Source organism: Colobus angolensis, unplaced genomic scaffold (genome assembly GCF_000951035.1).
Source record: "Colobus angolensis palliatus isolate OR3802 unplaced genomic scaffold, Cang.pa_1.0 Scaffold166, whole genome shotgun sequence".
Classification (NCBI taxonomy): domain Eukaryota; kingdom Metazoa; phylum Chordata; class Mammalia; order Primates; family Cercopithecidae; genus Colobus; species Colobus angolensis.
The window spans coordinates 667,254-693,247 of record NW_012114777.1 but is presented as its reverse complement, the minus strand read 5'-3'; the positions used below and the strand labels follow the sequence as shown (position 1 = coordinate 693,247).

General features: G+C 41.6%; 1 long non-coding RNA gene across 1 annotated transcript in view; it reads right to left on the bottom strand.

Annotated features, from left to right (window-relative positions):
• Positions 1–18,095: 18,095 nt before the first annotated feature.
• Positions 18,096–25,994, bottom strand: part of LOC105508669 — a 47,264-nt gene continuing 39,365 nt past the window's right edge. The window contains exons 2-3 of the long non-coding RNA XR_001001313.1: positions 19,888–20,336; positions 18,096–19,787 (exon numbers count right to left, since the gene is read on the bottom strand). This is a non-coding gene — a long non-coding RNA (uncharacterized LOC105508669). The remainder of the gene's footprint in view (positions 19,788–19,887; positions 20,337–25,994) is intronic.

The following is a 25,994-nucleotide window of genomic DNA, read 5'->3' as shown; positions in this document are numbered from 1 at the left end:
AGGCATATGATAGCATTTGGAAGAAAATAAACATCCCTTGTAATAGGCCAATATAGAAAACCCTGGTGAGTGGGATCTATCAAAAGCAAACTTGGGTAATGATCAAGGGAGAAAATTAAGCCTTTATTCTTGGCTGCTGAGAGTGGTGACTTCCAGCTAGGCTGTTCTTTCATTTTATTGTTAGGGTGAGTTCAAGTACACCTAATGCCCTGAGGGGATCACACCGTTGAAAGACTCCATACTTGAAAGAAGAAGAAATTCTTAAGTTATAAACACATCTAACTTGGAACCATCAGGGTATTCCATATTTTAGGGCATTTTCTTTTCAAGTTCTCCTTCAGTTCACATAAAAGCCCTACTTCTTTGTTTTTCTTTGCCAAAGGATGGGGCCCTGAACAAGAGTTCTGGAAAAGCCTATGAGGCCTTGGGAGCTTCCCCTCCTGGTGCTGGCAGATGCCTGTGATGCTATCTATGCCTGTCAGTTTAATCTCACAGCGCTGCCTAACAGGCACGACATTGTCCTGGAGTGCTTTTACTGGAACTGTTTTAATGACTGTGAATAATATTTTGAAAGACCCAATACCTGATCTTCCATTAACAAACCTGGCTATTTTGCTTTTGAATGTCCAAAAGAGCCAATTATCCTGCAAATCTCTGATTCAAGTGTACCAGATTGAATTACAGAAGTGCGTATTTCAGGGAACTCCCCTTGCATTCCAAATCTGTCCAGTTGAGATAGGGTTTTTTGATAGAAAAGATTTCCTTTTTATTTCAAACTGTGTCCCATTTCAGAAGACTTACTTTGCAGTATCTCTCACCCTTGGTAACAGAGGGGAGGGGTTCATACGTTGACATCCAACCTCCTGAGAGGTGGTGAGAGACAAAATCTCCCCAGCCTCCTTACCCAACTGCAATGATGAAAGACATACAACAAAATGATGTCTTGTTTAATGTGGGATTCTATGTGCCACTGGAACATAGGCAACGTCTAATGTGAAATGGCTTCTGCTTCAAACAGAGGGCCAGTATTTTGCCCTCTGTTTACTATGTTGCCCAGGGTTACCACAACCTTGCTAGAGTTCCAAGCGCGGTGGTTTTCAGCAGAGATGGATGCCATTGTAAGGAGCCTGGAAATCCCAGGTGTAGGTACTGAATAAACAAGAAAGGTATTGTAATAATCTCAGTTGTGAGGATGAGGGAAAGAAACAACAACTGAAGAATTTTGATAAGGGATTTTTCTAGCCTTCAAACTTTTCTCAGGAATATTTCAGCAGAGTGGGACATAGGGCCACTTATTCAGCTTCATGATTGGCCAGTTTCTGTCCATTCTGCACCTTTTCTCCTCCTTCTCCTGTGGGTAGTTCTCTCCAGTTGCCTCTTCTCTTTACATATCCAGGACATGCTGATAACATTAATGCTTCTACAAAGATATAGGTTTTAACAGGGAAAGGAGGTGGGATCTGGCATGTGGTAGATAATCAATGTTGGTTGGCTAAATAAAAGCTAAATTTCATCTCCATTGACTTCATTACTACTTAAACTGAACATTTAAAAAAAGAATTAGTCTTGGATGTGATGCAACATTATGTCTAAGTCAAACTTTTTTATTACCTTGGGTTTTACACCCTTCTTATCCTTCTGGTTAAGTGAGAGCAGGCAACTCCATCTGGCATGTAAAGAACCAGAAAAAATTCTATGGATTTTTGTACCTGTTTATTTCTCCTCGTACATGTTGTAGCTACTGGTAGAATATTTGGATTTTTGCCAGTTTGTTAGAAGAGTAGATTTTACTTTACATTTATTTTTTATGAGCAAGATTGAGCATCTTGTTATATGTTTAAGTGTCATTTGTATTTCTTTTTAAAATAATTTCTTACTGTTACCTCTTGCCCATTTTTTTCTATCAGGTTGTTGGTCTTTTTCTTCTCCACTTTTAGAAGCCTTTGTAAATTAAGGATATTAGTTTGCTCTTTGTGTTTGTTACATATGGCAAATAGACTTCTCTAGATTGTCATTTGTTTTGTACTTTGCTACTGTAAATGTGTTTTAATTTCATAGAGCTAAATTTATCACTATTTCTCCTTGTTGCCTCTGTGTTTTGAATCATGATTAGGAATACTTGTGCATTTTCAGGTAATGAAGAAATTCATCTCTGTTTTCTTCTCATATTTTCGTGGTTTTATTCTTTACATTTCAGTCTCTAAACTATTTTGAATTTCCCTGGTGTCTATTATAAGAAATATATCCTATTTTATCACTTTTTATATTGCTATTGAGTGATCCCAATATTATTTGTTAAGAAGGCCATCCTTTCCCCACTGATTTGAAATTCTGCTTTTTTTTCATGTATTAAATTTCCACATACTACCATGTCTATTTCTGGATTTTCTGTTTTATGACATTAGTGTGTCTGTGAACCAATATTATGCTATTTTTAATTATATAGACTTTATCACTTATACAGTAACAATAATTTGTAATGTCATTTTATACACAGTACGAAAAGATTCCCCCCACCACCCACAACCAACCCACCATGCTCCTTTCTCGGGGCTTTTGTAGTTATTATTGCTTGTTTGTTCTTCCAAATGAACTTTGTTACCACTTTCTCTAGATCTAGAGATAAAAGACTGTTGATATTATACTGAGATGGCATTAAGTTTGTTAATCAACTTAGGGATGATTTGTATCTTTACAGCAATGAGTTTTTTTTTGCCAAGGTATACTGCTTGTCTTTCCGTTTTCCACTAAGTAAGCTCTGTAGTTTCTAGGAGTGTTTTATGATTTTCCTCTTATAGACGTTATATACTTTTTTTTTGTTTTTTTTTTGTTTTTTGTTTTTTTTGAGACGGATTCTCGCTCTGTCGCCCAGGCTGGAGTGCAGTGGCACGATCTTGGCTCACAGAAAAGCTCGCCTCCTGGGTTCATGCCATTCTCCTGCCTCAGCCTCTCAAGTAGCTGGGACTACAGGTGCCCATCACCATGCCGCTAATTTTTTGTATTTTTAGTAGAGACGGGGTTTCACTGTGTTATCCAGGATGGTCTCGATGTCCTGACCTCGTGGTCTGCCCACCTCAGCCTCCCAAAGTGCTGGGATTACAGGTGTGAGCCACCATGCCTGACTGGCTTTATGTATTTCTTAATCTTAATGTTAAAGTTATGCCCAATGTTTTCTTTTCTAAGTGTAAATAGAATCTTTCCCATTATATTTTAATTTCCCATTAGTTTTCAATTGATTTTTGTTTTACATGTGAGAGCTATTTTTGAAAGTATACATTTAAACTACTATCTTATTGTTAATAATGGTTTTCCACTAATTTATTTTTTAGGGGGACATTACAGATGTATACTTTTATCACATGCAAATACCTCTTTTTAATTCTTAGACTACTAGCTGCTTCTCTTGTCTTATTACATTGGCCAAAATCATCAACATGATATTAAATAGTAGCTCTAGTGCATTTTAGAAAGCTATTCACAAAGAATAAAGTTGATTGTTTCATGAACCTTTTCCTCTTTTTCTCGCATTTCCCTCTTCCTTCCTAGAAAGAAAGAATATGACAATGAGATGCAGAGTAGAGTTCCCAACATTAAGCATAAGATAGACAAAGGGAGTCTGGGAATCTGGATAATAATGTGTTGTTTAGCTGCCAACATTTAGATGCTTCCAAGATAATTGCTCAATTAATTATCAAGACTCTACATGTTCACAGAGATATTTGACCTGAGTTATTTCCTTTGCCAGCATAAATAATGAAGGATGAGTCAAAGACTTAACTTAGATAAGAAAACTTTCTCATACATTCTGCTTAAGCCAGAAAGCCATTTCCTTGAAGTTTCTTAGCATTCTAGGGCTTATATGGTGCCAGGTTGAATGCTAAGTGTTTTACCTCATTGGTTCCACACAACACACCAAATTGAGGACTGGAGGTGCTATGTAACTGGCTCAAAGTTATAAAACTCATAAGAGGCAGAGGAAATTGAAACCGAGGATTGTTGAACTCTAGACTGCCTCCCATGTAGCCCAAGTGCTCCAAACTGGGCGCCCTGGTTTGAATATGAACATGCACTGCCAGTGAGGATCTTTGAATGAGGTCTTCTGGGGTATGTAGGTTTCATGGCTGCTCCTGAAGCAATTACTGATTATCTCTAAGTGATCACTGGCATTAGCATTATTAAATGTCCAATCATATTTAAGAAGCTGTGTGGCTATGTGGCTTTGTCACATCTGTTGACCACAGAAAATGACTCAGTCTATTATCCTGACAAATTGCATTTCAATCCCTTGAGAAAGATACTCAAATTGGAAAATCATCTGCACTTTTTCTTCCCTGCTACATCTCTGGCTTCACTGCAATAATTTCTTAAAAATTCCAACAGAACAGCAACAACTCTCACAATTGGCATGTTTTAAAGCTTCTCTTTCTGCTTCTATCCGAATTATTTAGGAAGGCTTTAGAAAATGAAAAAACTAAGACTCAAGAGCAAGCTTCTGTCTCTTTTAGAGGATGAGCTTCACATGGCTATTTCATTATTTTCCATATTAGAAGCAAAGTTTTAAAAACTATTCTTTATGCTTTTATGAAAATGTTATGTGATTTTTAAAAGTATTATACATAAAGACAATACAAAAATTAAAAGGAAATCCTTTTTTTTTTCATTAGTAGGTATTCAGTAATGTGTCAAATCTTGATATACCTAATTTGTCTTTTTTCAGCTTTACTTTTGGATTTCCTGATTCCAGTTTTTCAAAAGTTGACAGACATCATGTTATTGTCACTAATTCCTCCCACTCAGCTCTCAGAGGTTCATTGTTCTGAGGGAGAAATTATCATCTTCCCTTTTCCCTCCACTGGCTCAGTTTAAGAAAGTGAGGCAGATTATGGGTCTTCTGTTTTGTGCTTTAGCACAGCCTGGCATTTGATTCTGGAGTATCCCAAGACCTTTTCTAGAAAGTTCCAACTCTTCGTCTTCTTCTCCTGCTCTTCAGTCTTCAGAGCCTCTTTGTGGTTCAAGGGGTGTGGGTAAAAGGGAGAGTTTGCTGGACACCACTGGGAGGAAGCCCATGAGCTGACCCTTAGGTACTGGGGAATACCTATTCTAAGACAGTTAAGTGAGACTTTTCAAAACTGATGGATAGGATCTGGCTTCATCCGCAGAGAAGACCAGCGGAACCACTTGGATATTGGGACATTAGGCATACTCATCTAGAACTCCTCCAACCCCCTCTTTTGAGTTCCGGGCATAACTTCTTCCATGGACCACTCAGTCAGTGACATTTTCATGGCTAGTTTGGTGTAGCTAGTTTATGGGTTCTCTAACACTGATTGCTCAGCCCACTTCTGATAATTGTGGCCTGAGAAAAATTTAAGAATTTAAAGGAGTAATGTTGGCATTTCTGAAAACCTTTTGTTTCTAGTGGTCTAAGCCTGGAATTGAAGCCTAGGAGCCCAGTGGCATCCGCGTAGAAGAATCAGCTTTGCAAGCTGAATGCCTCCAGCTGTTGTGGAGCCTCATGCTCCTACAACTTAGTGGAGCGTCTTTAAGTAAAAAAAATACAAACATTTCTCTTCCTTCCTTCCTTCCTTCCTTCCTTCCTTCCTTCCTTCCTTCTTTCTCTCTCTCTTTCTTTCTTTCTTTCTTCTTTCTCTTTCTTTCTTTCTTCTTTCTTTCTCTTTTTTTTTTTTTAAACAGTGTCTCAGTCTGTAACCCAGGCTGGAGTGCAGTGGTACAATCATAGCTCTCAGCCTTGAACTCCTGGGTGCAAGTAATCCTCCCATCTCAGCTTCCCAAAGTGCTCAGATTACAGGCATGAACCACCATGCCCCACCATTTTTCCTTATTTTATGAAATATAGAATCATGTGAACAAATTGCTAAGATCTTGGAAGGGGTCTTGAAGGTTAAGCGTGGTCAGCTTCCAGTCAAATCTGCCTCATCTCTGAGCAGCTCAATTGACTCTCTTCCCCTGTGGACTTCTGTGGCCTTGTGACTGTCCTAGCAACTCATCTTAACTTTCCTGTCACACCACTGTTTCTTCATTCATAACTATTTCTCACTTATACACACTTATTTTGATGTGTATTTCTCTGTAGCCCACCCTCTCTCTACCTAACAAGAGTGATCTTACAAATTATTTTCTGAAACAGCTCAATTTCTGTTGTCCTGATAGTTATTAATAGAACCATTTTTCACTATCAGAACTACTGTAGTTTAGATAAGTTTTGTCACTTATTTATTGCTTTTAGTGACTTTATTAATACACTGTCATTGCTCATATGAAATTGTCTAGTTTCTGGACATATTTATATTTCTTCCTAACTTAGTTTTGGCTCTCCACTGTCCTTCCTAGGTTTAGTTAATATCTGAGTTGGAATCAGTCAGGATCCTGGGATTGGATGGATGTTTTATGAATGATTGATGTTTGTAGCAATTTTAGCAAAGTATTCAGCCTTATTTGTGAAGCCACCAGTACAGAACAAATGTTCATGACATCGCAGTTATCCCATCTCAAGTAACCAAACACTACCCTGAACCCCCAAATTGCTTCTCCTCATAATCCATCCCATGTAATATCACATAAATTTGTCTAAGCCAGACACTTCCACTTACTGTAACAGAAGATGCAGTTCAGAAAGAGATATTTTGCTTGGCGTATGGTTCATGCCTGTAATCCCAGCACTGTGGGAGGCCAAGGCTAGTGGATTGCTTGCACTCTGGAGTTCGAGAACAGAGTGGGCAACATGGCAAAACCCATGTCTCTACTAGTCTCTACTAAAAATACAAAAAAATTATCTGGGTGTGGTGAAGCCCATCTGTAGTCCCAGCTACTTAGAAGGCTCAGGTGGGAGGACTGATTGAGCCCGGGAAGTCAGGGCTGCAGTGAACTGAGATAGTGCCACTGCAGTCCAGCCTGGGCAACAGAGTGAGACTCTGTCTCAAAAAACAAAAACAAAAAACAGAAAGAAAATTCTAAATGACATATTTTTTTGGAAATGAGTGTTCATGGTCTATTTATATGACATGTACCTTGACAAAATAGTTTTTATAAATATAGTGTTAGGTCTGTTAGGTGTGTAATGGAACAAGCAGTAAAGAGATCACAAAAGTTTCATGAAACTGCTTGTGCTCACCAAGCTTGTTTCGTGTGTGACTCTTGTATAGAGCAAGTAAGAAGTGGCTGAGATCCTCGGGTTCCCTAGACAAGGGGAAATAGATGTTGATGGTTGAAGTCAGGCCTTGGAGTCAGATCCGGGTTTGAATCTGTTCTCTGGTTCTTATAAACTGACTGGGCTTGAGTTATTTAATGTCTCTGAGCCTTGGTTTTCTCATCTGTGAAACTGGCATAATGATGCCACCTGTCTCACAGGTTTATTTTAAAAATTAAATGAGACACTATTTGTGTGCACTAAGCATGCTGCTAAGGCCTAACTGTCAGCATCATCCTCATCATGTGTGTGACTCTCTTGTAGTCTATTGACATTTTTGGCATCATTTTGAAAGAGGTAGAATTGTTGTTGTGGGAAAGCATTGAGGGTAAACCTTAGAAATAGCACTTATTAGCAGGAAAATGTGGAACCCAGAAGCAGGAATCCAGGTTCTATTACTGATTGGCTTTGCAACCACAGGCAGGCTGCTTCTCTGTGTTTTAGGTTTCTCAGTTACCAGTGGCAGGTGGGGGTGTGAGGGACACCAATGCCCTCACAGGTCACGTGAACCAAATGAAATCATACGTATTAAATTATTTTTTTTAAATACAAAGTACTATGTTCACATATTATAGGTTTGTGGTTATAAAGATTAAAGACCAGGCCAGGTGTGGTGGCTCATGCCTGTAATCCCAGCACTTTGGGAGGCCAAGGTGGGTGGATCACCTGAGGTCAAGAATTTGAGACAGCCTGACCAATATGGTGAAACCCCATCTCAACTAAAAATACGAAAATTAGCCTGGTGTGGTGGCTGGCATCTGTAATCCTAGCTACTTGGGAGGCTGAGACCGGAGAATTGCTTGAACCCGGGAGGTGGAGGTTGTGATAAACTGAGATCATGCCACTGTACTCCAGCCTGGCCAACAAAAAGATTAAAGGCCAGACAAGCTTTGGTGAGGATATGTACCTGCTGGGGCTTTATTGGCAAGGCGACTTAAATACCATTACTCACATCTGGTTGTGTTCCACTTATGTCTAATTCTGGCTGACTTGGCCATATCATTATAAAAGACCAATGCATCAAAGGAGAACACTTAATTAATTTATTATTTTATAGAGCCAGGGTCTTGCCATGTTGCCCAGGCTGGTCTCAAACTCCTGGCCTCAAGCAATCCTCCCATCTCAGCTTGCTGAGTAGGTGGGATTACAGGTGCAAGCCACAGTGCCTGGTCATGAACATTTATTTTAAAAGCACCTTATGCTTACTTGACCTTTCAGTGCTTCCAGTGTTAGGATCATGGGACTGGGCTCCAGCCCGTGTACCCCCATCTAGATGTAGGACTTTGGGGAGGTCAGCTGACTTCTGTAGACACCTGTCCTCATTTCTTCATTGGGGAGTTGAGAACAGATCTTTCAAAGCAATTCACAGACCGCCTGCCTCCCGTGACCACTGTAGTCTGAGCAGCCACTCTCTCTTGCCTGGAGTATGCAAGTTGCAAGTCCTAATTGATTTGTGTAATTTGCTGCTTTGCCAGCCACTTCCTCCATGTCTGTTCTCACCTCACAGATCAAACGTTTCCAATGGACACCTTCAGTGTCTTCCTCTGCTCTTGGAATAAAAGACAAGCCCCTTCTCCTTCCCTAGGCCTCCAAACCTGTCCTAGTCTGGGTGTCCTGCCACTTTAGACCCTCTTCCCACCTCACCTCACCTAGGCACCCAACTTCTAGCTCCACTAACATCTTCCTGCCTCAGTGCTGTTACTGTCCTTGTCTGGTCAGCCCCTACTCACCCTCCTGCCCCCAGCTCAAGTGCAGTTTTCTCACAAAAGCCTCCTGAGGCCTCCCTGGTCTGAACAGGCCCCCATTCCTGACTCTCCCAGGGCAGGATCTTTCCCTCCTAGCTCACGTCAGCACTGCAGTTTTATATTCGCTCATATGCTCATTTGCTTCATCCTTGCCTCTCGCTCTGAACATCGCTACTTGAGGGCAGAAACCAGGTTTATCTTCACTCACTATGGATCCTCAGGTACCTGGCATGTTGGAGGTGCTGGATAAATATTTTTTTGAGTGCATACCAAGATGAATGAAATAAACATGAACTATAAGGTAATTTTAAACATTTCACATATTGTGATTCTATGCTTTTTTATCCACCAACTCAGGGCTGTTCAGTGTGATTCTTATGTGGGACGTTCCAGTAAAGCTCTATTATTTCAGGCTGGGCGCAGTGGCTCATGTCTGTAATCCCAGCACTTTGGGAAACTGAGGTGGGCGGATCACAGGGTCAGGAGATTGAGACCATCCTGGCTAACATGGTGAAAACCCATCTTTACTAAAACTACAAAAAATTAGCTGGGTGTGGTGGTGGGCACCTGTAGTCCCAGCTACTCGGCAGGCTGAGGCAGGAGAATGGCGTGAACCCTAGGGGCAGAGCTTGCAGTGAGCCGAGATTGTGCCACTGCACTCCAGCCTGGGTGACAGAGCGAGACTCCGTCTCAGAAAAAAAAACAAAAAACAAAAAAACAAAAATCTCTATTATTTCTAGACATTTAACTTCTCAGAGTCCAATACTAGGGATTTAGTAAATTAAGTGGACACAGGTATTCTGGAATTCTTTCAAGGATGTGAATCATGAGCCAATAAGGCAAGAGAATCAGAATTCCAGAAGAACCCAGTGGGACTGATGATGACCAAGCCTTCTCCATGGACTTTCTTTGGCCAAACTTGCCCAAATTTCCTGCCAGAACAGTGCTGAAGTTAGGACCACACAGAGAGCCCGGCTGTTAGTCAGCACTTGGGTTGTCGGTGCCTGCAATGCCTAGTCATCTTTATCCAGTCTAGGCCATGTTGACCCTCTCTTGCTCCTTCGCTCTTCCGGGCAGGCGCTGTGATTCACCCTTGAAAAGTCATGCAACCCTCTGGTGTGCACAAGCCCCAGTCCACTTACTAAGTTTGTGAATTCCAGGGGCAGTGGCTTGCCTGGTGGATGCCCCTCTCCCCATCTCTCCTGGGCTTTGGCACTCATTCTTTCCCAGGAGACCTGTCTTTCAAGTCCCCAGAGTGACTCAGGGTGACTTCATGCTGGATTTCATTTTCATGTATTCAGTTCAAATACGTTCTTTTAAAAGCTCTACTTTTCATTGACAGTAAGAAAACTGCCCTGGTTTGTAAGTCTGACACAGGGCCCGGAAACTTCAAGTTTAAAAGGATCACAGGTGATTTTGATACAGATGCTCATGGACAAAGCTTTACACTGTTCTAGAAGCAGCAGTACCCGCAGCCCAGGCATTCATGTTTCCTTTGAGCCAGCCTCAGGGATGAGTGAGTGTGGTGGAGGGAGCTAATGGGTGATAAACTGGTGGAATAGGTCCCTAGCCAAGGGCAAATCCAATTTTTTTTCCTTCTGATTTCCAGAGACAGCTTAGCTTCACTTGTTTGTCGTATGACACTGTCTCTACCCTGCCTGCTGGTTGGAGCACAGTTGAGCATGTGAGGGTGTGCAGAGCTCCGATTATGGGCACTGGAATTGATGGGGACACATCAGCCTTCACGGACGGCTAGGGAGGGGGAGAGCAGGCCAGACAGCACCCACGGTCACACAAGTGTAGCAAGAGAACAGTCAACTTGTTAGGGAAGCAGTGAGTGAAGTGTTATGAGATATTTATGTCTAGGAAGAATGTGCTGGTTACCAAATTAATCCACGTGTTCTTAAATGTTTTTCTAACTATACTATTATATGTGCTTGTTATAAAGAATTAAGAAATATTTTAAAATAGGAAGAATAACATAAAATTCCTCTGTCAACCAACTACTTAGAAATAACTAGCAAAATTTTATTTATATTCTTCCAGTATGAAATATATATTAAATACGTATCATTGCAAATATCTGTTATACTATTTATATATATAGATTACATATTTATATGCTAAAATATGTATTTAATATTGACAATACACAAAATATCACTACTTATATGTACATGAACACATTTATATATACACAGAAACACACACAAATTTTGTTTTAAACTTAAAATAATAAAGTTTATATTTTGCTTTTTTTCACCTGCCATTACATTGTGAGGTTTTCCCCATGAGATTCAATAGTCTTCAAATACATGTTTTGTGTGTGTGTGTGGCGGGGGATGGAGTCTCACTCTGCCACCCAGGCTGGAGTGCAGTGGCATGATCTGGCTCACTGCAAGCTCTGTCTCCTGGGTTTGCACCATTTTCCTGCCTCAGCCTCCCGAGTAGCTGGGACTACAGGCGTCCACCACCGCACCTAGCTAATTCTTTTAATTTTTTTTTTTTATTTTTAGTAGAGACAGGGTTTCACTGTGTTAGCCAGGATGGTCTTGATCTCCTGACCCCGTGATCCACCTGCCTTGACCTCCAAAAGTGCTGGGATTACAGGCATGAGCCATCGCGTCCAGCCAAATACATGCTTTTTCATAGCTATATGATACATGATGTCATGATCAAAATGAATTATTACTTGATTTTAGCCATTTATATTGTTTCTAAATATTCATTATTGTAAAAAATGCTTCAATGAGCAATCTTGAACTTACATTTTAGTCTATTTCTTTGATAATATTAAATTGTCGTTCCTTTAATAAGTCAAAAGCAGGGATGATTGTGTCCTAATTTAGTGTCTTGTTGAAACTGACTCAAGAAACATTTCCAAAGTGAACTAGTGGAATTGCTTTCCAAATATCTGATGTCAGAGGAAGGAAAGGAGGCTGGGAGAGCCCCCTTCCCACTGCACTGTCCCCGCCCATCGCAGACAAAGGACTCTGCTCTCTCTGTCTACTGTGCATCTGCACAGCCAGTGGAGCCCTGGTTAGTTCTGGCATTTGTGGGCAGGGAAAGCACTGTAACTACTTTAGCAGCTATTTCACTAAACCTCGTCTGTGTGGCGTTCATGTGTCTCAGAGGGCATAGCCTGGCTCACAGAGTATCTGATTCCATGTAGCACAGCTCTGCTATGCTGGAGCCAGGGTGGAGAATTGTACCACAGTGTTAAGAAGACAGCCCACAGAACCTTGGCAGGCAGAACATCATGCTTTGAAACAGTTAAAGATTGATGATAATTAGTTAATGAGATGTCAAGCTCACTAAAGAGAGGAAGTCATTAATTAGTACTTAATCTGTTTTTAGATATACCAGACTAGAGTCTTACAAATTTCCAGCATCATCAGCTTTAAACCATGACATGAATGCAAAGTGTAATGTCTACCACCAGACTTTTTGTAATTATCTTATTAAAATATGCTTTGGTACACTGAAACAAACATTAGTTTTAGTTCAATTGTGGGGAATGAGAATTTGGAGCATTGACTTACGGTTTCTAAGGAAAGAGAAATTTCAAAGTGATGTGTTTAGATTCACTCTCCTTCATCCACTGTAGAGGGGCTGGTTGCCCAAGCATTGCCCCCTGGCGGTTTCTCACAGGAAGGTGATGTCATGCCTGCCTCCAAAGGCCCATTTGGAGGAGATCCTTGAGATGGCCTGGGATCCGCCCCATGCTCACCCCAGTTCTGTACTTTTCTTCTGCCTTCTCTCGGTCAGTTCTGCCCTTCTCCTGTGTCGCTGGGGTATCCCTTGATCCACACACACAGCCCTGACAAGGACCCACCCCCACTTGCACTGTGCTCTTGGGTTGTGGGGGTCACCATCAGGTGCTTCTGTCTGCTTGGGGCTGGCCCCCAGCTCTGCTCACTTCCTCTGCAAGCTTGAGTTAGATAGACTAAGATTCTGTAAGCCTCCATTTCTTCATCTACAAAATGAGGCTAATAACAGGAACAATGCCATCAGGTTTTGAAGATGAAATGAGGTGACAGACATCTGGCACACAGCCAGGATTCACTGAGTGTTCGCTCTTAGGGATATGATTGTAGTGTGAAGTCAGTCAGTTGAGAGCTCTTTAAAGTCAGGGAATTGGCTTTCAGCTTTCTGTTTCAGCTCTGCAGGACTCAGCATGGAGTAGAACATCTGCGGATGCTGAATACTTGTCATTTGACTCTATTTCCCGGAGGTTAATGATTTTCTATTAGCACACCCTGGCTTTTTTGACTATGACCTGGGTGTTTCTGCCCAGGTAACAATGAGGCTGCAGCCGCTTTCTCATTTTACACACCATCAGTGGTGCATTCATAAATGGTTTCCAAGCAGTTCAAAAAAAAAAAAAAACGGCCGGGCGCGGTGGCTCAAGCCTGTAATCCCAGCACTTTGGGAGGCCGAGACGGGCGGATCACGAGGTCAGGAGATCGAGACCACCCTGGCTAACATGGTGAAACCCCATCTCTACTAAAAACTACAAAAAACTAACCGGGCGAGGTGGCGGCGCCTGTAGTCCCAGCTACCCGGGAGGCTGAGGCAGGAGAATGGCGTGAACCCGGGAGGCGGAGCTTGCAGTGAGCTGAGATCGGGCCACAGCACTCCAGCCTGGGTGACAGAGCGAGACTCCATCTAAAAAAAAAAAAAACCAAAAAACAAACAAACAAACAAACAAAAACACTGATTTGTGGATTTCGTTACTGTAAATAGTTTCATCATGGCCAACTTTGAGCTACCGTCATGACAGGAACTGGCTCGCAAAAGCCCTCAAAGGTTTTGCAGTTGACACTCTTAGATGCTCGACCTACATACTGCAACTGGACTCGTCTAAAAGTAGAAACCAGGGGACTTCAGTGGTGCCTAAAGCTGACATCAGAATTTACAAGGGTGAGCTGGTGTTCTGAGTGACTTTTAGCTTTCGTGAGACCTCAAGTCAAATCCGAATTCACATCTGACATTCATCCTAGACATTACAGGGCAGCCTTGTGGACAATGTTGTTGGTCTTCTTAACGATCCTGGGTGTCTCAATGAGAAATGTCAAAATTTCATCTGCTTTACAGAGTATTTCGTCAAAAGGAGAACACTTGTTTGCCATATGATGCGTAAAATGGGTCTAATTAGCCACGGATCTAATAGCAAAGCATTCTTTGAATTGAGGTTTGATCCTGCAGAATACTTTTTCTTTCTAAGCCATCATTCATCGTTAAATGCATAAGGACAGTGCAGGCCATGCCCTTTGCAGTATTCCCAAAGGCCTGCTGCATACAGCCACATGGGTCATACAGAGCACAGCTCCAGAGATGCTGCTCATGTCAGCTCCGATAAGAATGAAGCCTGTGGAGCTGTGCAATGCTGCTGCTCTTTCTATTTTTATTTACATGTATTCCCTACTCAAAGAAGTTGACAACCAAATAAGTAGAAAACGAGAAATGTCAGAAGTGTCTAGCACACATTTCTAGGGCAGTTTCTCAGAAAAAGGGTCAGCCCTGTTTAGCCTATGGCAGATGAATTGCCTTTATCCAATACAGAAAAGACTGAGTGGTTACCACATATAAGAACTCTGCTAGGTGCAACTATAACATTAAGATGCCCTAAGTAGGCCGGGTGCAGTGGCTCACACCTGTAATCCCAGCACTTTGGGAGGCCAAGGCCAGTGGATCACTTGAGGTCGGGAGTTTAAGACCAGTCTGGCCAACATGTCCATACCCCGTCTCTACAAAAAATACAAAAGTTAGCCGGGTGTGGTGGCATGCACCTATAATCCCAGCTACTCAGGAGGCTGAGGCAGGAGAATTGCTAGAATCCGGTAGGCAGAGGTTGCAGTGAGCCGAGATTGCGCCACTGCACTCCAGCCTGGGTGACAGAATGAGGTTCCATCTATAAAACAAAACAAAAGAAAAAACAAACAAAAAAACATAAAATGAAATGCCCTAAGTGCCCAGCAAAAATTTGTAGCTGCCTATCACCCTGTCCATTTTTGAGTTAAATTGTATACCTCTGTGTATTCTATCGTGCACCCTTCTGGGTACAATAGAGGTAACAAAAAGGTACAGAGCACAGGTCACCCTCCAAGAGCTTCCTACCTTTTCAAGACACCCACATGTGTGCATACGCATCCTGTGGGAATAATACAGTAAGTATGCCACTCTGCAGTGACATGCTGACTTGGTTTAAAGCCCAAACATATAAGAAGACATCTGTTTAAGTGAATGTGGTCCATTTTAATCTAGTTGCTCTTGGAATCTGAATAATTATTTCAATGTTGTTGCTATTGTCCAAATTATATTTGCATTTTCTTGTTTGGAATTGCCTGCAGAGTCCATGACATGTCCTTGTGAATATCCACAGTTAATGCAGGTTTTTCAAGGGTAGATTTAGGGCGAATTCTTTGATAAATGTATAGGTTTATAAGCTGACAATGAAGATACAGCAAATATTATAGGTTGGCTTATTCAACTTGCATCTCAATCTTCCAGCCCCTTGTCTTCCCTTGTCTTAGATACTGGGAAGCCGAATATTCAATCTCCCAGCTTTTGTGTGTAGCTTAAGGTAGGTAGCAGGGCAAGCAGTCCTTGCCAATAATATGTAGGTAGAAGTTCCTGGGAAAGGTTCTCTTCTCTAATTAAAAGGCAAAGCCTTGGAGAAGGAAGTTTTTGGTCATTTGGTCGTCCTCCGTGCCTGTATATAGGATATAGGGGGAGTATCAGGTGGATTACAACCATGAGGACACTGTGAGGACAAAAGCCACTTCCTCAGGGTGCTTGGTCAGAACAATCGGAGGACCTGGGCTCTGGAACTGCCATCCATCCTAGTCCCAGACTGAACATCACTGGATATCCTGTTACACAAACAAAATATGCCTTTGACTTATTAAGCATCTGATCATCCAGTTGTCTGTGATTTATAACCAAACGCACTCCTAACAAAGTACTGAAGACAATTTCATAACGAGAAGTCTAAACATCTTGAACCACAGCAGAATTATGAAAGAAGTACTGCTTTTCACCCAAGCAAGGTTAGGATGGCTGGGTTTTGATATATAGAGGCAAGGGACAGAACACTGCCATTTACTGAAGGTCTTCTTTGTGCCAGGCACATTTCAAATGTCGTTTCCTTTAATGTCATTGAGATCAGAGTTGGTACCATTCCCTGCCACTAAAAGGAGAAGCTGGAGTTCACACGGGAGTCTGGATGGCTCCCAGGTCTGGCATGTGCATAGAGGGAGTATATGGATTGGGTTGCGGGGAGGGGATCAAGGGGGACTTGAGGTGGGAAGTTTATACAAGAGTAGGATGGACGTGGTGGCTCACACCTGTAATCCCAGTACTTTGAGAGGGTGAGGAGGGTGGATCTCCTGAGGTCAGGATTTGGAGACCAGCCTGGCCAACATGGTGAAACCCCATCTCTACTAAAAATACAAAAACTAACTGGGTGTGGTAGCCTGTAATCCTAGCTACTCGGGAGGCTGAGGCAGGAGAATCCCTTGAACCCAGGAGGCGGAGGTTGCATTGAGCTGAGATCGTGCCACTGCACTCCAGCCTGGGCAACACAGCAAGACTCCATCTCAAAAAAGAAAGAAAAAGAACAAGAGTAAGCAGGAAAAACAGATGATTGTCCTGGCTAGAAATTAGGATTCATTTTGAGAAGTACAGGAAGATAAATATGGGCAGAAGAAAGCAGAGACGATTATGGAGGACCATAAATGTTAATTTAGAAACCAGATCCACTGGTAGGAAACAATCGCACATTCTTTAGAAGATAAGTGATATGGTGTGCTTTCATATGAGTTATCTGGCACCTCTTCTGCTATAAATAGAAAAGGAACCAGACTTAATCAAAACAGGCCAAGATGACTTTTTAGGGGAGTACTTTTGCTAACATGCTGTTTCTTGGATTGTAAATCCTGAACACCAGGGACAATTCCTGTACCTGCTTGATATACAATTCCCTTGCTGGAAACCTCAGGCAGGTGAAGACAGTGTTTGAGGAATAAAGGGAAGAGGAATTTATTTCTTGCCTTGATGCACTTTCAGCAACTTTGCGTCCTTAGTGCTACTATTTCTTAAGATTTGACAAGGAATAGAAAGGTATATTACATCTGGGGTAGGAATAGAGCATTAGAAAATTCTTTGATCATTTTAAATTATGCATGATGCTAAATAGAAAATTAAGTCAGTGGTCTTGGAGGCTGGCTTGTAATGGAAACCTGCTACAGTATACTTAGTGTATAGACACAGTCTGTTTCTAGTATAGTGATGACAATGCAGTCAAAAGTTTGCTGCTTGAGATGGCTTTAATGAAATAGATAGCTTGATTCTCCCTCCTCCTCCTCCGCCTCCTCTGTCTCCTCCACCTCCTCCACTTCTCCCTCCTCCTCCTCCTTCTTTCTTCTTTTCCTTTTCCTTATCTTTTTCAGATTTTGTCAATGTCAATACAGCATTGATTGTAATTGAACTATAGATAGAGGCTACTGGGACCAATCGAACTTGAAGTTAGAATTAATGCTATGTGCATCTGTAATTTTTATCTACAGATTCCCATTTCTATTTGTTCCATCATTTGATCTTTCCTGCTGATAAAAACTAGTCTCCAGTTTCTTTTCTTTTCTTTTCTTTTTTTTGGTCAGACGGAGTCCTGCTCTGTCCCCCAGGCTGGAGTATAGCGGCGCGATCTCCACTGACTGCAACCTCTGCCTCCCGTGTTCAAGTGATTCTCCTGTCTCAGCCTCCTGAGTAGCTGGGATTACAGGCACACACCACCACACCCAGCTAATTTTTGTATTTTTAGTAGAGACAGGGTTTCACCATGTTGGCTAGGCTGGTCTCAAACTCTTGACCTCAGGTTATCTACCTGCCTCAGCCTCCCAAAGTGCTAGGATTACAGGCGTGAGCCACTGCACCTGGTCTCCATTTTCTTTTTCTGCAAACATGTTCTCTGTTAAGTCCAGACAGTGAACCCTGAGTTTAGCTGTCTGGGGTTAAGTTGACATTTTGCATAACTTAGATTTTTGGGGTCTCTTATCAGTTTCCATCTTTGCAGCTAAAACCAGGTTGCCATTTAGGAATGGCTCTTTGCAGTTTTTATTTGAATGAAAATTTTCCTTTGATTTCATGTAGTTCTCCACATCTTTAACATATCAGAATTTAAAATAAACTACAGATTGCTCAGTTCAATAGATACAGTGTTTTTATGTATGATAATACATAAGTCAACATATATATAAGGTTTTAGACTTAAGTAAAATATTGATTAGATGAAATAGAAATAAATTAATACAAATCTCTGCCCAAGTTATGTCAGAATAATTAATATACTATACTTATACATTATTACATATAAGGCCCGCATATGATGTTTTATATCTAATAAATAAATCATCATTATGAACCAAGATACACATATTTTTAAACATGCAAAGCCAAATTCTTGCCTGTCTGCAAGTTGAAACACGTGGGCAATTAATGGTGCTTCACAAAACTGAAAAAGATCTCTCAAAGATTTATGAAAGATTGTTAAATTTTTAGCATTTTTAGCAACACAGTTCCAGACCTAAAGCGATCCAAGGCTTTCTTATTTTGCTAGTATCTGAGACATGTTAAAGCTCTATTTAGCGCTAGAAGTGTTGACCATTTGCTCTCTAGAGCCACCCCATCTGCTCTGGAGCTTGCGGAGGGTGGGCAAGGCTGCACCGTGGGGGCTGGTCCTTGCTGGGAGCCTCTCTGTAGCTTAGCGGGAGGCTGCACCTTGTTCCAAAGCAACACAGGCCTCTCTTTGCTTAACCTAAAGAGACATGAGGTGCCAGGAGCCACAAGGCAGGGCAGTTTTACTGTGGTGGTTCTGTGTTAGTGACAATACTGAGTCAGTGTGTCGCTTTCCAACAGGCATTTTAAATTTCCTTCGGATATTGTGATCACTCTCCCAGCAGGTCCCTCATTCCTATCCCTTCAGCTCCCATTTCTCTTTACTCTCATTGTTCATGTAATAAAGCAATGAGAAATTTCCTGAAATGACTTTTATTTTTATAACCTTACTCTGTGGTGTGTCTATGGACAAAGACTACTACTCTAAAGGAGTCGAAGCTCATTACCAGTAACATTTTCGAGGACTTTAAAACCAACTTTTCTGAGCTGAGCTGTCTGAGAGTTCCTCATGATACCAGTGACCATATTTTTCTTACCATTTTCTTATGAAGTTATTTTGAAAATTTTCCCATCCAAATGGACCAGTGGGTGGACAGGGGACACAATTACTAATAAACTATATCATCATTTACAATATAAAATGGGACAACTTCAACCAGGTTTTGGCAGCTAGCTGGTAACACTCCCGGTAACATAAAAAGGTATCTTGCAGTTAAAAAAATTAAGTTTTGAAATAGTAAACTCATGACGGAAATCTTAAGTTATTTAAATATTTTCCAAAGGACACAGTCATACCAAGAGCAATAGAATTGAAATAGGAACATTGTTCATTTATGTTGGGTTAAAAATACTTTGCATATTCAATGTTAATTTTAGCTTTAGCTTTTGCTCAGAAGTTCTGCAAATACCTGAAGGGATTTCAGCTTGCTCACCACCTCTCCTACACACCCCTGTCAAATGGCATGGACTGCTATTGTTATCAGTTTTAGTAGTCGCGTTATTTTCCATGTGAAGTCAGAGTTTAGAAGTGCTGCTCTTTTACCACTTTGGATGATTCCTACACTTCCTGGGAGGGAAGGATGACAGTAGTCATATTGAATTTGTGTTCCATTTTGTCTCCTTTTCTTTAAAATTTTGTCACTGAAAGTGCAGAATATCTGAAACAGAATGAAATCTTACTGGAAAATACAATCTGTTAGTGAGTGCTGGTGATACAACTTACCCCAAAGGAACAAGTTCAAATTCTGAAGTTCTGACCTTGGTGAGGGTGAGATAAGTTGCCTTGCTGTAGCATGCATTGATGTCTAAGCATGCCTTAGGAGGAAATAATAATGCACATGGCGATTGTTAAAAGTACTACCTGCTCCATAGAAACCTGGCATCTTTTGCAAAGTCTGTGATACTTTGAAACATAAAAGGCTGGGAACATTCATCAGCTAGGAAGGATGAATGCAGCTGCTATTGACTGGAATAAACAGAAGGTCCAGGTGGGAGCCGATTCTCCAAGGAGCTCACTTCTTTGATTCTCAATGGGATGGTGGAAATAAGCTTCAGACATTAAGAAGTCTGAAGTGGGTTAAGGTTCCAGTTCTCTTCTTGAGGAGTCCTCTGTCTTCCTGGTCCCAAATGCAGACCACTTTATGAAAGGCCTCTACCAGGCAGCTTTTTAGCTTCTGGAGAAACATTTCCTGCCAACTGGGCTCCAGCTGCAGAGACGAGACACAGCTTGGGCAGCAGCATGGACCTCCAGTGTCTGAAACTGAGCACAGAAGACCTACCTTCTTGATAAAATGCATGAAATATTCTTTTACAGTGATGACTGCAACTTTAGTAGAGTCCATAAGTTTATTGAGTGCCTGCATACTCTGTGCCACGCCCTGCTCCAGGCCCTGAGGGTCTTAACAGTAAGAGTGAGCTAGCTCGTGTCCTGGACGAGCTGACATTTTACAGAGGGAGACAAACCATATGCTAAGAAACAAGAGAAAAATAGGATAAAGACAGAGATGATAATAGATTCAGATTAGAGTAATAGAAGACACTAACAGGATTCCAGGAGACAAGAACTTGTTTCAGAAACAATGTAGGTAAGGTGATTCAGGAAGGCCTTTCTGAAGACGTAGTAGATCTCATTGCAAATGATGAGAAGAATCTAGCAATGGGAAGAATCAAAGGACAAGCATTCCTGGCAGAGAAAACAGCAGCTGCAAAGATGCTGAAGCCCGTTGCACTCTAAGAATAACATGATTTGGGTCACCATTGAAGAGATTGTAAATCTTTTAGCTACCTTACTTTATTTTTAGAGGCTTGTTTTTGTGAGAAATAATTGTTCCCATCCCCACTTGATTTTGACATTAGGCTAAGTAGAAGGACTGATTTTCCAATATTAAGTCCTGCACTGGATAAAGAGAATGCTAAGTTTTCTGTTGTGTTGTTGTTGATTTTTGTTTTTTCTCTTGGAGCTGCTTTTAATTAGAAACAAAACATGGCTTTAATGTTAACATCTGATTAATGTAAAGATATATGTGTGCATGCTTTTTCTTGTTTCTCCTCTGTTCTACCCAAGATCATGAATATAGGTTTATTTTTAAAGTAGTTGTGAAACTAAATGAGCATGTCACTAGAAATCACACACTTCTGAAGGTTTATAATCCTTCTCTCCTAAAACTCTATCAATTGAATCTGTTTTATTATAGAGAAGCCATCTACTTTGTTGTTTTCAATAAGTTCTGAATAATTTTCAAAATAAGATGGCATTTTACTCTTTCTGATAAAGATAGCAAAGACACTGCTTTGCATTTCAAAGTATGACAGCATTATTACTCAGACAGCCTTCATTCTTTTCTGAAGTAACAGTTCTTTTCCTTTTTCCTAAACTGTTGTAACTGAAATATGAAGTTACTTTCATAATAACATAGTTAAAAATATTAAAACTTTCAAAAATATTACCTAATATGTTAAAGGAAAATTTATGCTCATATTTAAATTAGAACAATGAGTCTGTGCTAAACTTATTATAGAGTTTTATTACTTATAGTAGATGGATATATATAATTTTAGAAATAATGCAGAATTTACTTTTCAGAGCACTGCCATTTTGGGCTGTGCTTACTAAATAGCAAAGAGGTGGAAGTACATGAGTAAATGGTTGTGGGTGGTGGGCCAAGTAGTTTATCTTCAAAATGTTACTCTGTCACAAGTGGCTTATCTGTTTTGCAGCCACAGGATCTAAAACTACTCTTTATGAGCAAAAGAAAATGCACAGAAAGAGACATTCCTCAAAAGGAGTTTGTTTCATGTTGTTTCAGCTCAGGGTGACAAATACTGGAGCACTGAAATGGAACTAGCCAGGTATAGGAAGAGCTGCTGCAAAGAGCAAAGAGTGAATGCATTTTTCCCTCTTATCCCTAGATCTGGGAGATATGGCTTTCCTTTGAAGTTTTTCTGTACTGTGGAATTGCAGCAATATCCTTGTGATTCTGTTTCCAAGCCTGGGCTTGTAGAAGATGGAGACAGAAGGCAGGAAAGTTAGATGCAGAAAGGCAAAGCAGAGCCTTAGGGATTGTGGAAAGTCAGGGCCATCTTCCTGCAGCAACACATCATGCAGAGATTGATTTACTGTAACTTTCTTCATGAGAATCTGCAGCTCCTCATACACTTGGCAACTCATTACACAAATATTCCGAACCCCTTCTGCTGAGCTTCATAATGGCCTGATGGCTTTCAGAGCTCCCTACCTATACACACTGGATCACCTTTTTCTCCTCCTGTCCACCCTCCTTGGCCTAACCCTTCGTGTGGCTCTCTGGTCATGTCCTTAGTCCTCTTTTCGAGTTCTATCAGGACTTCTGTGAAATCTGCATGGCTTCCATTTTCTATCATGTCCCAAACCCTGATATTCAGTTGCCTCCTGATTGCTTCCTCTAAGAACTATAGACATCAAATCTAATTTAGGTTAACCCAAAATTTAGCTTAATCCCCTCAATCATAAAATTTGTCTGCCTTCTCTGTTCCCAATCATGTTGTATGCCTGCAGCCACCCATTTTTCATAAGAGTTAGTTTGGACTACAACTTCTTAGTAGTCCATTGGTCACCAGGCACTATTGCTTCTGTGGCATATATATCCTAAACCTGTGAAATCATCACAGTTCCACTGCTGTCCTTCCTGCCTCTGATCCCTCAGTACTGTAGTTGTTTCCTGCAGTCCCCAGCACACACACACAGAGCCGGGAGATTTTCCCTCTAAAAGACAGATGTGCTTCCTTCATCCTAACAAAGTCTTCAGCAGAGCCTCCAACCTCTCCCCCTAAGTGTGTATAGGATGAAGTCCAAACTCCACATGTTACAGAACCCTTCACATCCAACCCCACTTACTTCTTGCCTAAATTCAAGGCAATAAATACTATTGCATACCTAATATATGCAAGGCACTGAGAAAATAAAAATGGGTAGACACTCCTAGGAAACTTGCAGTCTGAAGGGGTAGAGAGAAGAACTGGTGACTTAAAAATAATGAGTGAAGTGCTGGGAAGAAGACACCCATCCACCCACTTTTTATACTCCGGGTACACCGGACATCTCCCTGTTTCCAAAGCAGGCTGAGCCCCACATTGCATTTTCTGATTTTCCTCCCTGAAATTTCCATTCACCCTTTCCTGCATGCCATTCCTGCTCCACCTTTCAGATCCCAGGGGACTTTGTTTCCTCTGTGAAGTTTATCCTTACATCTGCAGACAGTTGCTTGCTCCTTGTTTTAAAGTTGCTAATGCATGGGATCATGCTGCTGTCACCTTGCTCACTGAAAGGCTGGACTGCCTTTTCTATAGCTGTATTCTTTGCCCTCCTTTGATTCTTTGCTACTTCATAGGTGCCCAGTTTCTGTTCATTGAATAAATGAATCCCTCACTTGGCTCAAGTTAAAATCAAGCATCTTACCTGGAGTGATAAACATTCCAGCTCCCTGGAGCTCCTTAGTCATAAGTATATTGAGGTAGATGAAGCCTTGGAAAGCAAGACCAGTTATCTCCCACTCCTTCCCTGCTTTCCTTCCTTTTATCATTCTTCTAGTGGAGAGAAGAGGACCTAGAAAAGACTAGCATTTGGGAGACTGGGAATGGTGACTGGGAGGCTACAGGAGGGCTGCCTGAAGAATGTGCTGGAATGAGGGAAAGAGATTGAGTGACAGGGTTTGGGCTGTCCCATCCTCCAGGACTCATTCGAAAGCACTGTTCAGTCACTAGCGTTTTTCTACTTAATCGATGGGGAACAGCTTTCCACAGGATTTCACTTTTGCAACATGATTGGTAATGGCTACACAGAGTTCTTTAGATGACATCTTATAATTTAATTAACTTTAGATGATGGCTTGTAATTTAATTAACTTCCCCTATTATTGGGAAGTCAGACTGTTGTCTCTTTTGCACATCTGAAAAAAAGGAGCACCTCCCAGGTCTGGCTCCCTCCTGAGGACAGAGATCTGGCTGTGCCCTTGTCTTTGGCATGGAAATCTACATGTTGCTAGGCTGTTTTGCAACCCCAGCCTGTCCTCTGGGGATAGGAACAAGCCTGCTCACTGGCCTGGATATTCTGTCGTAAGAGTCATTTTTTTGGTTTTGTAACACATGAGTATTTCAAAAGCCACTCTTGTGGCCTTCGATTACACTGTGAAAAATTGAGGGTCCACGTTTGCCTTGAATGCAGAACTCCGTGCCCTGTTGGGGATGTCCCTCTCATTTATCTTTGCTGGAGATCCCTGACTTACACCCTGACTTGTAATCTGGAACCACGCAGAGATTTTCAATGACAGTGTGGGCAAACAGAATTTGTCTGCACTTGGGTGATTTTGAATGAGGTTTATATAATAATTAAAGCCAGGTATGATTGTTTTAGCTCCTTTTCCACCTGAACTGGGAGTGGTGCAATTAAATTCCCACTAACGATCCAGAGCTAGCATCAGACCCTACAGTGAAGGGTTCAGTCTTCCGTAAGACAATCCTTACCTCAGAGGCCAGCAGCAAGTTCCAGCCCCTCCCGGGCCTCCCACACCTCTGACTGATGAGCCCTTCAGTTTGGATAATTCACAGGAATGCCTCACAGAACTCAGTAAAGCATTATACTTACTCTTACAGTTTGTTTGTTTGTTTGTTTGTTTGAGACAGAGTCTTGCTCTGTCGCCAGGCTGGAGTGCAGTGGGACGATCTCCTCTCACTCCAACTCCGCCTCCTGGGCTCAAGTGATTTTCCTGCCCCGGCCTCCCAAGTAGCTGGGACTACAGGCAAATGACACAACACCGAGCTAATTTTTGTATTTTTAGTAGAGATGGGGTTTCACCATGTTGGCCAGGATGGTCTCCATCTCTTGACCTTGTGATTCAGTTGCCTCGGCCTCCCAAAGTGCTGGGATTACAGGCGTGAGCTACTGTGCCACTGTGCCTGGCCTCTTACAGTTTTATTATAAGGGTATAAACCAAAAAGTGTCCAAGACAAAAATCAATCAGTATAGAGGTTATTTTGCTAAGGCTAAAGATGCACCCAGGAAAAAGAAACACATATCACAATAGCATCTGTGGCCTGTGCCTTTTCCAAAGAGGGTTTTGAGGACTTCAATATTTAAACGGGAAAGATTGGGTAGGAGGGGAAAGATGAAAGAAACTAGAAAGGGGAAGATAGGCAGTGAGGCCAGTGGCTACATTCTTGTGAGGTTTTGAGTAATGCTCACTGAACCCACATTTTATCTGTCCAAAGAGAGATGTGGGGGAAAGTCAGTTATGCAAGCATCTTGCCCTCGGTAGATCTAAATTTAAACCAGGTAAAGTAAGTATGTGGAATCACGGCTCTCTGGGGACAAAAGGTGGCAGTTTTTGTTTGTTTCATTTGAGTTCTCGAGCTCAACTTTTTTCTTTGGCATATCAAGTGTGGAGTCCAAAGATTTTATTTTTTTTTCAAAGGGATAAGCACAGAGCCAGAGGCAGAACTTCCACGCCCTCTCCTCAAGAATTGCCCTCCTTGCACATCAGTGGTTCACCAACCAAGAGGCTCCTCCGAGCCTTGATGCACAGAGATTTTATTGGGGTTTTATTAAACCATTGGCCACATGATTGAACTCAATCTCCAGCTCTTCTTCCCAAAGGTTAGGTGGCTGAAAGTCCCAGCTCTCTAATACACACGTAGTCTCTCTGGGACCAGCTCTCCCTCCTGAAGCTATCCAGGGTCACCACTAGTCACCTCCTTAGCGTTACAAAGATACTCCCATCACTCAGGAAATTCCAAGGGGTTTTAAAGCTCTGTGTTAAGAACTGAGGGAAATGACCAGATAAGCATATATATATATATATAAATGAGACAGGGTCTTGCCCTCTCACCCAGGC